We start from the raw sequence: 13,534 nt of genomic DNA, 5'->3' as shown, positions 1-13,534 counted from the left end.
AACATTTTAAAATTAATAGATTTGGTATATAGTTTTTCATTATTTTGACCTCACCAGCCACAGTCTTAATTGGAAGAGGAAGTGTAAACTCTAACATAGCCTATTAGCTAGACGGGTAACTCCAAACACATTTTTGCTAAGAGCAGCTGTTTAGCTGGATAGGGCTATATGGATAGGGCTAAATTGAAATGTTTCTTACAGAATAAATATTTAAAGCATATGCATGGGAACAGTTTGGAGATTATGGGACAATTATTAGACCAAAGTTGAGGACACAACAGTTCACCTGACACAAGACTGAATCCAAACATTACACTCTTGATTTGATGTGCATTTTACATTTATTGTACTTTTCGCTGCATTTGTTAATAACCAAATCTGAAAATACTCTGGATACATTCGGTAACGTATAAGAGTACTAGTGGAAAATGTAGGGTAGATGCGACACAAGACAAAAAATGACACTGGTTTGAGTCAGAGAACTAACTGGTATCTCCAAGTGGCCGCACACCTCTCCAATGTGTGCACAGTTCCTAAGTAATTTCAATGTCATTTTAAGATTCATAAGTATTTTTTGAGCTCTACTAGCTGTACCGTTGAGGAACTAGAGCAAGCACACTTGTAGTTTTGTTTGGAACACAACCCTGCATCCCAATCATCACACAGTTACTGCTTACGCAATCCAAAAACAGTCTATTATAAATCAATCTGGGTCAGGTGGGCATGATTTTAAAGCTTGTTCTATTGCCAATATGACTAGCTAAATTATAAAGTGTTAGGCTTTCACTGGGCAATTCAGAGAAACAGATCATGTTGGTGGCATAGAAAGGACTCATAAGTGGATTCAGACTCCCTGCAGTACCTTAAAGGTCTGCGGAACATCACTCCCTTCCTGTAAGTCTACTCAAACACACACCTTTCAAAATTTCCTGCAACACTGACCTGTAACATTGCAGCAATTTCTATGGTTGGATTCAAGAACCACATCCTCCATTATCACCTGCATTCTCTCTTCACTTCAACAATGCCTTACAAAGACATGTCTTACCGTCTTTTATAAGGGCTAAAACTGATGCTGTTTTTTTTATTTTTATTGATAAGTACGAAGGTTTGTTTACCTTAGTTTCGGGAATTAAAAGCTTTCTTCAAGGCCCTGTTGGGGGGGGGGAGTTGACCTAAAATCCCAAATTTGTCAAGTGATTCCATACATTGTAACTGGTTAGGTGGAGTTTGCCTTCTCCTCTCTTTCTCTACAGTCTCCAACTGGAAATCTGCAAAAACGGGTCATGTGACGTGTTTATGTGCTGTTAGCTCTGCTCCGTTGTCAGTCAAAGAGCGATTGAGACATCTGAAAATTATGGACAAATTCTTTGTTTTATTTAAAGCGTATTGCCAAATTAGCTATTTTTGATCAAAAGTACTATCGGTATTGCGTCAATGTGTACTTTTCCACCTAAAACGATTGAGATTATTTTATGTGCAGACTGCAACAACAGTGTAAATGGGTAACAACTGTGCATGTGCACTATCGTGGGGAAATCCCTTTTTGTAAAAACTGCATGTAAAGCCCTTATTCACAATCACAGGGGCAAAAAAAGAAAAATCCGGTGGAGAAGTGAGGACCGTAGCCTAGCATGGCAGATTAGTTACACAAAGTAAACAACCATTTACAAACATGTCTGACGAAGAAGTACTCGTTCATGATGAAGAAAAACAATGGCGTCCCTCCAGTAGTTATAACCTGAGATTCTAAAAGAAATATGGCCATAGGGAATTGTATTGTTAGTATACACATGGCCACTATCGACAGGGGGGGTGGGGGTTACAAATACACAATAGACCAGACTACATGCAACCAAATAGGCCTACCCCAGGTGGTTCCTGGGGCCATGTATTTCATGCAAGCCTATACAGTTGTTAAAAGCATGAAATGTCATCCAAATGAAACATGGTTGGCCAACACATCAGACATTGGACATTATGATTAGGGGCAAAAAGTGAGTAAACTCAGTATAAGTAATTCAATACCCTCACAGTATAAGTAATGAAATAGCCTCACAGTATACAGTTGAAGTCAGAAGTTTACATACACCTTAGCCAGATACATTTAAACTCAGTTTTTCACAATTCCTGACATATAATCCTATTAAAAATTCCCTGTCTTAGGTCAGTTAGGATCACCCCTTTATTTTATGTCAGAATAATAGTAGAGAGAATTATTTATTTCAGCTTTAATTTCTTTCATCACACTCCCAGTGGGTCAGAAGTTTACATACACTCAATTAGTATTTGGTAGCATTGCCTTTAAATTGTTTAACTTTGGTCAAACGTTTCAGGTAGCGTTCCACAAGCTTCCCACAATAAGTTGTGTGAATTTTTTGGGCCCATTTCCTCCTGACAGAGATGGTGTAACTGAGTCCGGTTTGTAGGCCTCCTTGTTCGCACACGCTTTTTCAGTTCTGCACACACATTTTCTATAGGATTGAGGTCAGGGCTTGTGATGGCCACTCCAATACATTGACTTTGTTGTCCTTAAGCCATTTTGCCACAACTTTAGAAGTATGCTTGGGGTCATTGTCCATTTGGAAGACCCATTTGTAACCAAGCTTTAACTTCCTGACTGATGTCTTGAGATGTTGCTTCAATATATCCACATAATTTTCCTCCCTCATGATGCCATCTATTTTGTGAAGTGCACCAGTCCCTCCTGCAACAAAGCACCCCCACAGCATGATGCTGCCACCCCCGTGCTTCACAGTTGGGATGGTGTTCTTCGGCTTGCAAGCATCCCCATTTTTCCTCCAAAGATAACAATGGTCATTATGGCCAAACAGTTCTATTTTTGTTTCATCAGACCAGAGGACATTTCTCCAAAAAGTACGATCTTTGTCCCCATGTGCAGTTACAAACCGTAGTCTGTCTTTTTTATGGAGGATTTGGAGCAGTGGCTTCTTCCTTGCTGAGCGGCCTTTCAGGTTAAGTCGATATAGGACTTGTTTTACTGTGGATATAGATACTTTTGTACCTGTTTCCTCCAGCGTCTTCACAAGATCCTTTGCCTTTGTTCTGGGATTCATTTGCACTTTTTGCACCAAAGTACGTTCATCTCTAGGAGACAGAACGCGTCTCTTTCCTGAGGGTTATGACAGCTGCGTGGCCCCATGGTGTTTATACTTGCGTACTATTGTTTGTACAGATGAACGTGGTACCTTCGGGTGTTTGTAAATTGCTCCCAAGGATGAACCAGACTTGTGGAGGTCTGCAATTGTTTTCTGATGTCTTGGCTGATTTCTTTTGATTTTCAAAAGAAATCAGAAGCTTCTATCAGAAGCTTCTAAAGCCATGACATCATTTTCTGTAATTTTCCAATCTGTTTAAAGGCACAGTCAACTTAGTGTATGTAAACTTCTGACCCCCTGGAATTGTGATACAGTGAATTATAAGTGAAATAATCTGTCTGTAAACAATTGTTGCAAAAAATATCTGTGTCATGCACAAAGTAGATGTCCTAACCGACTTGCCAATACTACAGTTGTGGCCAAAAGTTGAATGACACAAATATAAATTTTCACAATGTCTGCTGCCTCAGTTCGTATGATGGTAATTTGCATATACTCCAGAATGTTATGAAGAGTGATCAGATGAATTGCAATTAATTGCAAAGTCCCTCTTTGCCATGCAAATTAACTGAATCCCCCAAAAACATTCCCACTGCATTTCAGCCCTGCCACAAAAGGACCAGCTGACATCATGTCAGTGATTCTCTCGTTGACACAGGTGTGAGTGTTGACGAGGACAGGGCTGGAGCTCACTCTGTCATGCTGATTGAGTTCGAATAATAGACTGGAACCTTCAAAAGGAGGGTGGTGCTTGGAATCATTGTTCTTCCTCTGTTAATCATGGTTACCTGCAAGGAAACACGTGCCGTCATCATTGCTTTGCACAGAAAGGGCTTCACAGGCAATCAACCATTTATCGGATCAAGGACTTCAAGGAGAGCTGTTCAATTGTTGTGAAGAAGACTTTTGGGCGCCCAAGAAAGTCCAGCAAGCGCCAGGACCTTCTCCTAAAGTTGATTCAGCTGCGGGATCAGGGCACCACCAGTACAGAGCTTGCTCAAGAATGGCAGCAGGCAGATGTGAGTGCATCTGCACGCACAGTGAGGTGACGACTTTTGGAGGATGGCCTGTTGCCAGCAAAGAAGCCACTTCTCTCCAGGAAAAACTTCAGGGACAGACTGATATGCAAAAGGTACAGGGATTGGACTGCTGAGGACTGGGGTAAAGTCATTTTCTCTGATGAATTCCCTTCCCGATTGTTTGAGGCATCCGTAAAAAATCTTGTCCGGAGAAGACAAGCTGAGGGCTACCATCAGTCCTGTGTCATGCCAACAGTAAAGCATCCTGAGACCATTCATGTGTGGGGTTGCTTCTCAGCCAAGGGAGTGGTCTCACTCACAATTTTGCCTTAGAACACAGCCATGAATAAAGAATGGTACCAACACATCCTCCGAGAGCAACTTCTCCCCACCATCCAGGAACAGTTTGGTGACGAACAATGCCTTTTCCACCATGATGGAGCACCTTGCTATAAGGCAAAAGTGATAACTACAGTGCCTTGCGAAAGTATTCAGCCCCCTTGAACTTTGCAACCTTTTGCCACATTTCAGGCTTCAAATATGAAGATATAAAACTAATCAAACCGCCATCAAGTCTCCGTATAAATGCACCTGCACTGTGATAGTCTCAGAGGTCCGTTAAAAGTGCAGAGAGCATCATGAAGAACAAGGAACACACCAGGCAGGTCCGAGATACTGTTGTGAAGAAGTTTAAAGCCGGATTTGGATACAAAAAGATTTCCCAAGCTTTAAACATCCCAAGGAGCACTGTGCAAGCGATAATATTGACATGGAAGGAGTATCAGACCACTGCAAATCTACCAAGACCTGGCCGTCCCTCTAAACTTTCAGCTCATACAAGGAGAAGACTGATCAGAGATGCAGCCAAGAGGCCCATGATCACTCTGGATGAACTGCAGGGATCTACAGCTGAGGTGGGAGACTCTGTCCATAGGACAACAATAAGTCGTATATTGCACAAATCTGGCCTTTATGAAAGAGTGGCAAGAAGAAAGACATTTCTTAAAGATATCCATAAAAAGTGTTGTTTAAAGTTTGCCACAAGCCACCTGGGAGACACATCAAACATGTGGAAGAAGGTGCTCTGGTCAGATGAAACCAAAATTGAACTTTTTGGCAACAATGCAAAACGTTATGTTTGGCGTAAAAGCAACACAGCTGAACACACCATCCCCACTGACAAACATGGTGGTGGCAGCATCATGGTTTGGGCCTGCTTTTCTTCAGCAGGGACAGGCAAGATGGTTAAAATTGATGGGAAGATGGATGGAGCCAAATACAGGACCATTCTGGAAGAAAACCTGATGGAGTCTGCAAAAGACCTGAGACTGGGACGGAGATTTGTCTTCCAACAAGACAATGATCCAAAACATAAAGCAAAATCTACAATGGAATGGTTCAAAAATAAACATATCCAGGTGTTAGAATGGCCAAGTCAAAGTCCAGACCTGAATCCAATCGAGAATCTGTGGAAAGAACTGAAAACTGCTGTTCACAAATGCTCTCCATCCATCCAACCTCACTGAGCTCGAGCTGTTTTGCAAGGAGGAATGGGAAAAAATGTCAGTCTCTCGATGTGCAAAACTGATAGAGACATACCCCAAGCGACTTACAGCTGTAATCGCAGCAAAAGGTGGCGCTACAAAGTATTAACTTAAGGGGGCTTATTTTTCAGTTTTTGATTTTGTTAAAAAAGTTTGAAATATCCAATAAATGTCGTTCCACTTCATGATTGTGTCCCACTTGTTGTTGATTCTTCACAAAAAAATACAGTTTTATATCTTTATGTTTGAAGCCTGAAATGTGGCAAAAGGTCGCAAAGTTCAAGGGGGCCGAATACTTTCGCAAGGCACTGTAAGTGGCTCGGGGAACAAAACATCGATATTTTGGGTCCATGGCCAGGAAACTCCCCAGACCTTAATCCCATTGAGAACTTGTGGTCAATCCTCAAGAGGCGGGTGGACAAATAAAAACCCACATTCTGACAAACTCCAAGCATTGATTATGCAAGAATGGGCTGCCATTAGTCAGGATGTGGCCCAGAATTTAATTGACAGCATGCCAGGGCGGATTGCAGAGGTCTTGAAAAAGAAGGGTCAAGACTGTAAATATTGACTCTTTGCATCAACTTAATGTAATTGCCAATAAAAGCCTTTGACACTTATGAAATGCTTGTAATTATACTTCAATATTCCATAGTAGCATCTTACAAAAATATCTAAAGACACTGAAGCAGCAGACTTTGTGAAAATTAATATTTGTGTCATTCTCAGAACTTTTGGCCACGACTGTATAGTTTGTTAACAAGAAATGTGTGGAGTGGTTGAAAAACAAATTTGAATGACTCCAACCTAAGAGTATGTAAACTTCCGACTTCAACTGTAAGTAATGAAATAGCCTCACCGTATAAGTAATGAAATTGCCTCACCTTACATAATTATTTTATTCTTGTCACGACTTCTGCCGAAGTCGTTGCCTCTCCTTGTTTGGGCGGTGCTCGGCGTTCGACGTCACCGGTCTTCTAGCCATCATTGATCCTTTTTTCATTTTCCATTGGTTTTGTCTTGTCTTCCCACACACCTGTTTTCAATCCCATTCATTACCTGTTGTGTATTTAACCCTCTGTTTCCCCTCATGTCTTTGTCAGAGATTGTTTTATGTCAGTGTAGTATGATTGTTGTATAGGTGCGCGTCGGGTCCTCGTACCCATGTTTATGTACATTTAGTGTTATGGAGCATACTTCGTGGACTTTATTAAAAGATTAATTTGACTCTCCTGCGCCTGACTTCCCTGCCACCTATTACACCTATGCATGACAGAATCTCTGACCAATAAATGAAGTCAGCAGGAGAGGACACTATGCCCATGAAGCTGGAGGAACGCGTTCAGGAACAAGCGAGGGAGCTTGACGTTATCAGCTCCGTCATGGATCACATTGTCATGAAAATGGATCGCTGGGAGAGACAGGGAGTTTCTCCAGCGCCACCACCACCACAACCGGAATCTCCCGTGAATGTTTTTTCCTCTCCGGAATCGAGGATCCATTTATCCCTACCTACGGGATACAACGGAGATACTGCCGGCTGCCAGGGTTTCCTCCTTAAACTGAACTTGTATCTAGCCACGGCCTCCCCAGTACCATCTGACCGTGAGAAGAGTTACGCCCTCGTCTCATGCCTCACCGGGAGAGCCCTGGAATGGGCCAGCGCTGTGTGTAGTAGGGAGGATGCGGCGCTGGACCATTTTGAGGAGTTCACCCGCCAATTCCGGATAGTATTCGATAACCCACCTGAAGGCAAAGCAGCGGGTGAGCTCTATCATCTGAGGCAGGAGACGAGGAGTGCACAGGATTTTGCTTTGGAGTTTAGGACCTTGGCTGCCGGCGCTGGATGGAGCGACAGGGCCCTGATCGACCATTACCGTTGTAGTCTACGCGAGGACGTCCGTCGGGAGCTGGCCTGTAGAGACACCACCCTCACCTTCGACCAGCTGGTGGACATGTCCATCAAGCTGGACAACATGCTGGCTACTCGTGGACGTCTAGATCAGGGTCTGGTTGTTCCAGATGGTGCGCAGGGAGACCGGAGGAGGTTCCCGCTCGAGCACCATTCAAGGTCGGAAGAGAGCACACTGCTGGTCGGTGCCGGGTTGGTTCCTCTGGGAATAGAGAGGGCAGGCAGGGCATTCTGGCGTCACCCCAAGTGAGTAGGCACCATTCTCATCCAGAGCCCTCTGCTGCACTAATGTTTGTCTCTGTCTCTTTTCCTGATTTTTCACTGCATTCCCAGTATAAGGCGCTAGTAGATTCGGGTGCGGCTGGGAATTTCATTAATAAAAGTCTAGCTCATAGTTTAGGGATCCCTATTGTTCCTGTGGATATGCCTTTCCCTATTCATGCCTTAGATAGTAGACCATTAGGGTCAGGGTTTATCAGGGAGGTAACCGCACCTTTGTGTATGATAACGCAGGAAGGTCACAAGGAGAAGATTAGTCTTTTCCTTATTGATTCTCCTGCGTATTCTGTGGTGCTAGGCCTACCCTGGTTAGTTTGTCATAACCCCACTGTTTCTTGGCCACAGAGGGCTCTCACGGGGTGGTCGCGAGAATGCTCAGGTAGGTATTTAGGGGTTTCCGTTGGTGCTACTACGGTGGAAAGTCCAGACCAGGTCTCCACCGTGCGCATTCCCCCCGAATATGCCGATTTGGCTCTCGCCTTCTGTAAAAAGAAGGCGACTCAATTACCACCCCATCGACGGGGGGATTGTGCGATAGATCTCCTGGTAGACGCTGCATATCCCAAGAGTCACGTGTATCCCCTGTCGCAAGCGGATACGGAGGCTATGGAGACATATGTCTCTGAATCCCTGCATCAGGGGTTCATTCAGCTATCCATTTCACCTGTCTCTTCGAGTTTCTTTTTTTGTGAAAAAAAAGGATGGCGGTTTACGCCCGTGCATTGATTATCGAGGTCTAAATAAAATCACAGTGAAATATAGTTACCCGCTACCTCTGATCAATACGATTATTGAGTTAATGCACGGGGCACGTTTTTTCACAAAATTGGATCTCAGGAGTGCGTACAATCTGGTGCGTATTAAGAAGGGTGATGAGTGGAAGACGGCATTTAGCACCACCTCAGGTCATTATGAGTACCTGGTCATGCCATATGGGTTGATGAATGATCCATCAGTTTTCCAATCATTTGTAGATGAGATCTTCACGGACCTGCACGGGCAGGGTGTAGTGGTGTATATCGATGATATTCTGATATACTCTGCTACACGCGCCGAGCATGTGTCCCTGGTGCGCAGGGTGCTTGGTCGCCTGTTGGAGCATGATCTATATGTCAAGTCTGAGAAATGCTTGTTTTTCCAACAATCCATCTCCTTCTTAGGGCATCGGATTTCCACTTCAGGAGTGGAGATGGAGAGCGACCGCATTACAGCCGTGCGTAATTGGCCGACTCCAACCACGGTAAAGGAGTTGCAGCGTTTTTTGGGGTTTTCCAATTACTACCGGAGGTTTATCCGGGGTTTTGGTCAGGTGGCAGCTCCCATTACCTCACTGCTAAAAGGGGGCCCGGTGCGCTTGCGGTGGTCGGCTGAGGCGAACAGTGCTTTTGAGCACCTGAAGACTCTGTTTACCTCGGTGCCTGTGCTGGCTCATCTGGATCCCTCTTTGCCATTCATAGTGGAGGTGGACGCATCCGAAGCTGGGATAGGAGCAGTGCTCTCTCAGCGTTCGGGTACGCCACTGAAGCTTCGCCCCTGTGCTTTCTTTTCTAAGAAGCTCAGCCCGGCGGAGCGAAACTATGATGTGGGGAACCGAGAGCTGTTAGCTGTCGTAGAAGCTTTGAAGGTGTGGAGGCATTGGCTTGAGGGGGCTAAACACCCTTTTCTCATCTGGACTGACCACCGCAATCTGGAGTATATCCGGCAGGCGAAGAGATTGAATCCTCGCCAGGCAAGGTGGGCCATGTTTTTCACTCGTTTTGTGTTTACTCTTTCTTACAGACCAGGCTCCCAGAACGTTAAGGCAGACGCATTGTCTCGGCTGTATGACACAGAGGAGCGGTCCATGGATCCCACTCCCATACTCCCAGCTTCGTGTTTGGTGGCGCCAGTAGTGTGGGAGCTGGACGCGGACATTGAGCGGGCGTCACGTGCAGAGCCTTCTCCCCCTGAGTGTCCAGCTGGTCGTCTGTACGTTCCGTCTGCTGTCCGCGACCGATTGATATATTGGGCTCACACGTCACCCTCCTCTGGTCATCCTGGGATAGGTCGGACGATGCGCTGTCTTGACGGGAGATACTGGTGGCCCACTTTAGCTAAGGACGTGAGGGTTTATGTTTCTTCCTGCTCGGTGTGCGCCCAGTGCAAGGCTCCTAGACACATGCCCAGAGGTAAGCTACAACCTCTACCCGTTCCTCAACGGCCGTGGTCACACCTGTCGGTGGATTTTTTGACTGATCTTCCACCTTCACAGGGTTACACCACGATCCTGGTCGTTGTGGATCGTTTTTCTAAGTCCTGTCGTCTCCTCCCTTTGCCCGGTCTCCCTACAGCCTTACAAACTGCAGAGGCCCTGTTTACACACGTTTTCCGGCACTATGGGGTGCCTGAGGAAATAGTGTCTGATCGGGGTCCCCAGTTCACATCAAGGGTCTGGAAGGTGTTCATGGAGCGTCTGGGGATCTCGGTTAGTCTTACCTCAGGTTTTCACCCCGAGAGTAATGGGCAGGTGGAGAGTTTTTATTTATTTATTTGACCTTTATTTAACCAGGTAGGCAAGTTGAGAACAAGTTCTCATTTACAATTGCGACCTGGCCAAGATAAAGCAAAGCAGTTCGACAGATACAACGACACAGAGTTACACATGGAGTAAAACAAACATACAGTCAATAATACAGTGTAAACAAGTCTATATACAATGTGAGCAAATGAGGTGAGAAGGGAGGTAAAGGCAAAAAAGGCCATGGTGGCAAGGTAAATACAATATAGCAAGTAAAACACTGGAATTGTAGTTTTGCAATGGAAGAATGTGCAAAGTAGAAATAAAAATAATGGGGTGCAAAGGAGCAAAATAAATAAATAACTTAAATACAGTTGGGAAAGAGGTAGTTGTTTGTGCTAAATTACAGGTGGGCTATGTACAGGTGCAGTAATCTGTGAGCTGCTCTGACAGTTAACCAGGATGTGGGTAGGTTTCTGCGGTCTTATTGCCAGGATCGGCCGGGGGAGTGGGCGAAGTTCGTGCCCTGGGCAGAGATGGCTCAGAACTCGCTACGTCACTCCTCCACTAACCTTACTCCCTTTCAATGTGTATTAGGTTATCAGCCGGTTCTGACTCCTTGGCATCAGAGCCAGACCGAGGCCCCTGCGGTGGACAATTGGTTTCGGCACGCTGAGGAGACCTGGGAGGCAGCCCACGTCCACCTTCAGTGTGCCATAAGGCGCCAGAAAATTGGCGCAGACCGTCGCCGCAGTGAGGCCCCAGTGTTCGCACCAGGGGACAGGGTCTGGCTCTCGACCCGAAACCTGCCCCTTCGCCTGCTCTGCCGGAAGCTGGGTCCGCGGTTTGTGGGGCCGTTTAAAGTCCTGAGGAGAGTGAACGAGGTATGTTATAGGTTACAACTACCCACTCATTACCGTATTAACCCCTCGTTCCATGTGTCTCTCCTCAGGCCGATGGTGGCTGGCCCGCTCCAGGAGGCTGAAGTGCGTAATGTTCCTCCGCCTCCTCTAGACATCGAGGAGGTTCCGGCGTACTCTGTTCGATCCATTTTGGATTCGAGACGTCGGGCGAGGGGCCTTCAGTACCTCGTGGACTGGGAGGGGTACGGGCCGGAGGAGAGATGCTGGGTTCCGGTGGAGGACATGTTAGATCCTTCCATGTTATCAGAATTCCACCGTCTCCATCCGGATCGCCCTGCACCTCGCCTTCCGGGTCGTCCCCGAGGCCTGTGTCGACGCGCAGCTGGAGCCGCGCGTCAGGGGGGGGGGGGGGGGGGGTACTGTCACGACTTCTGCCGAAGTCGTTGCCTCTCCTTGTTCGGGCGGTCTTCTAGCCATCATTGATCCTTTTTTCATTTTCCATTGGTTTTGTCTCGTCTTCCCACACACCTGTTTTCAATCCCATTCATTACCTGTTGTGTATTTAACCCTCTGTTTCCCCTCATGTCTTTGTCAGAGATTGTTTTATTGTCAGTGTAGTATGATTGTTGTATAGGTGCGCGTCGGGTCCTCGTACCCATGTTTATGTACATTTAGTGTTATGGAGCATACTCCGTGGACTTTATTAAAAGACTCCATTTTACACTCCATTTGACTCTCCTGCGCCTGACTTCCCTGCCACCTATTACACCTATGCATGAAAATTCTGTCTATTCTGCAATGTAAGAATTGCTGTTTATTACAATGTAAGGTGACAAAATTACTGTTCATCTCAACATATTCTAACCCCTTTAAACTATAGTTTTTATATCTTGGACGTTTAGTCCTTGCATCAATAGCTCTGTCTGAATTTGAGAGCGCTTACATTTCTCCGGGCAAATCCCTCAGCTTTTTACCAAAACAGAAGTGGATTGCCCGCTTTATTGTTTTAGCTAAGGATTGCCCCTTTAATGTAGTCAATTATTAATTATTTAGAGGGCTGAGGGTATGTGATTGCAATATCAATATATTTAAACAGTGCATTTTCTGTCTTTAGTTTTGCTTATTATTATTTTTTTTAATTTAAAACATGTACATGCCCTCCAGGCTTAGTGCGAGAGAGAGCTTTACACTACAGTTGGAGAGAACCCTGAGCTCTCTCAATGAAGTCTGCGGGTGTCCGTCAATCTTCAGATGTGCTCAGAAAGCCTGCCTCTCGGTGGGATTCAGAGCTATCTCCAATATTGCAGTCAGACACCACCTCGTCAGTCAGGCCTCCGCTCTGCCACCCTCAGTGGATGACTCATAACGCCCTCCTCTCCTCCTGGCTGCATTCCAAAAGGCACCCTATTCTCTTTAAAGTACACTACTTTTGACAAGGGCCCATAGTAGTGCACTTTATAGGGCATAGTTTACCCTTTGGGATGCAGATGCTGCTTTCACTCCCAGCCCAAGATCCCCCAGTGATCTGCCCACTGTGTGCCTAGCACTCAGAACACAGTTGGTTCACCCTTGTCTAAAAAAATATGCGCATACAGTGCCTTCAGATTTTTGCCACATTTTGCTGTTACAAAGTGGGCTACATTTTTTTCTATGTTTTGCCCCATTCCGTTTCCTTTTTGTCCTGGAAAAACTCCCCTGTCCTTAACTATTACAATCATAACATGATGCAGCCACCACTATGCTTGAAAATATGGAGAGTGCTAACAGTTATGTTTGGGGCAAATCCAATGCAACACATAATACTTTGTATTCAGGACAAAAAGTGAATTGCTTTGGCACATTTTTTTCCAGTATATCTTTAGTGCCATGTTGCAAACAGGATGCATGGTTTGGAATATTATATTGGTTTGGAATAATATATTCTGTACAGGCTTCCTTTTCACTCATTCAATTAGGTTAGTATTGTGGAGTAACTACAATGTTGTTGATCATTCCATAATTTTCTCCTATCACAGCCTTTTAACCCTGTAACTGTTTTAAAGTCACCATTGGCCTCATAGTGAAATCCATGAGCGGTTTCCTTCCCCCCGGCAACTGAGGTAGGAAAGGCGTCTGTATCTTTGTAGTGTATTGATACACCATCTGAACTGTAATTAACTTCACCATGCTCAAAGGGATATTCAATGTCTGCTTTTTTAGTTTTACCCATCTACCAATAGTTGCCGTTCGCGAGACATTGGAAAACCTCCCTGGTCTTTCTGGTTGAATCTGTTTGATATTGACTGTTCAACTGAGGGACCT

At 45.1% G+C, this 13,534-nt stretch overlaps 1 long non-coding RNA gene across 1 annotated transcript in view; it reads left to right on the top strand.

The window, feature by feature from the left end:
* Positions 1–11,961, top strand: part of LOC149981434 (uncharacterized) — a 74,930-nt gene extending 62,969 nt beyond the window's left edge. The window contains exon 8 of the long non-coding RNA XR_016497624.1: positions 10,968–11,961. This is a non-coding gene — a long non-coding RNA (uncharacterized LOC149981434). The remainder of the gene's footprint in view (positions 1–10,967) is intronic.
* The last annotated feature ends 1,573 nt before the right edge of the window (positions 11,962–13,534 follow it).

This window comes from Oncorhynchus mykiss, chromosome 8 (assembly GCF_057628025.1).
Source record: "Oncorhynchus mykiss isolate SJ-2025 chromosome 8, ASM5762802v1, whole genome shotgun sequence".
Lineage (NCBI taxonomy): Eukaryota > Metazoa > Chordata > Actinopteri > Salmoniformes > Salmonidae > Oncorhynchus > Oncorhynchus mykiss.
The sequence above is the reverse complement of the archived record's forward strand: the minus strand, read 5'-3'. Positions and strand labels throughout refer to the sequence as shown.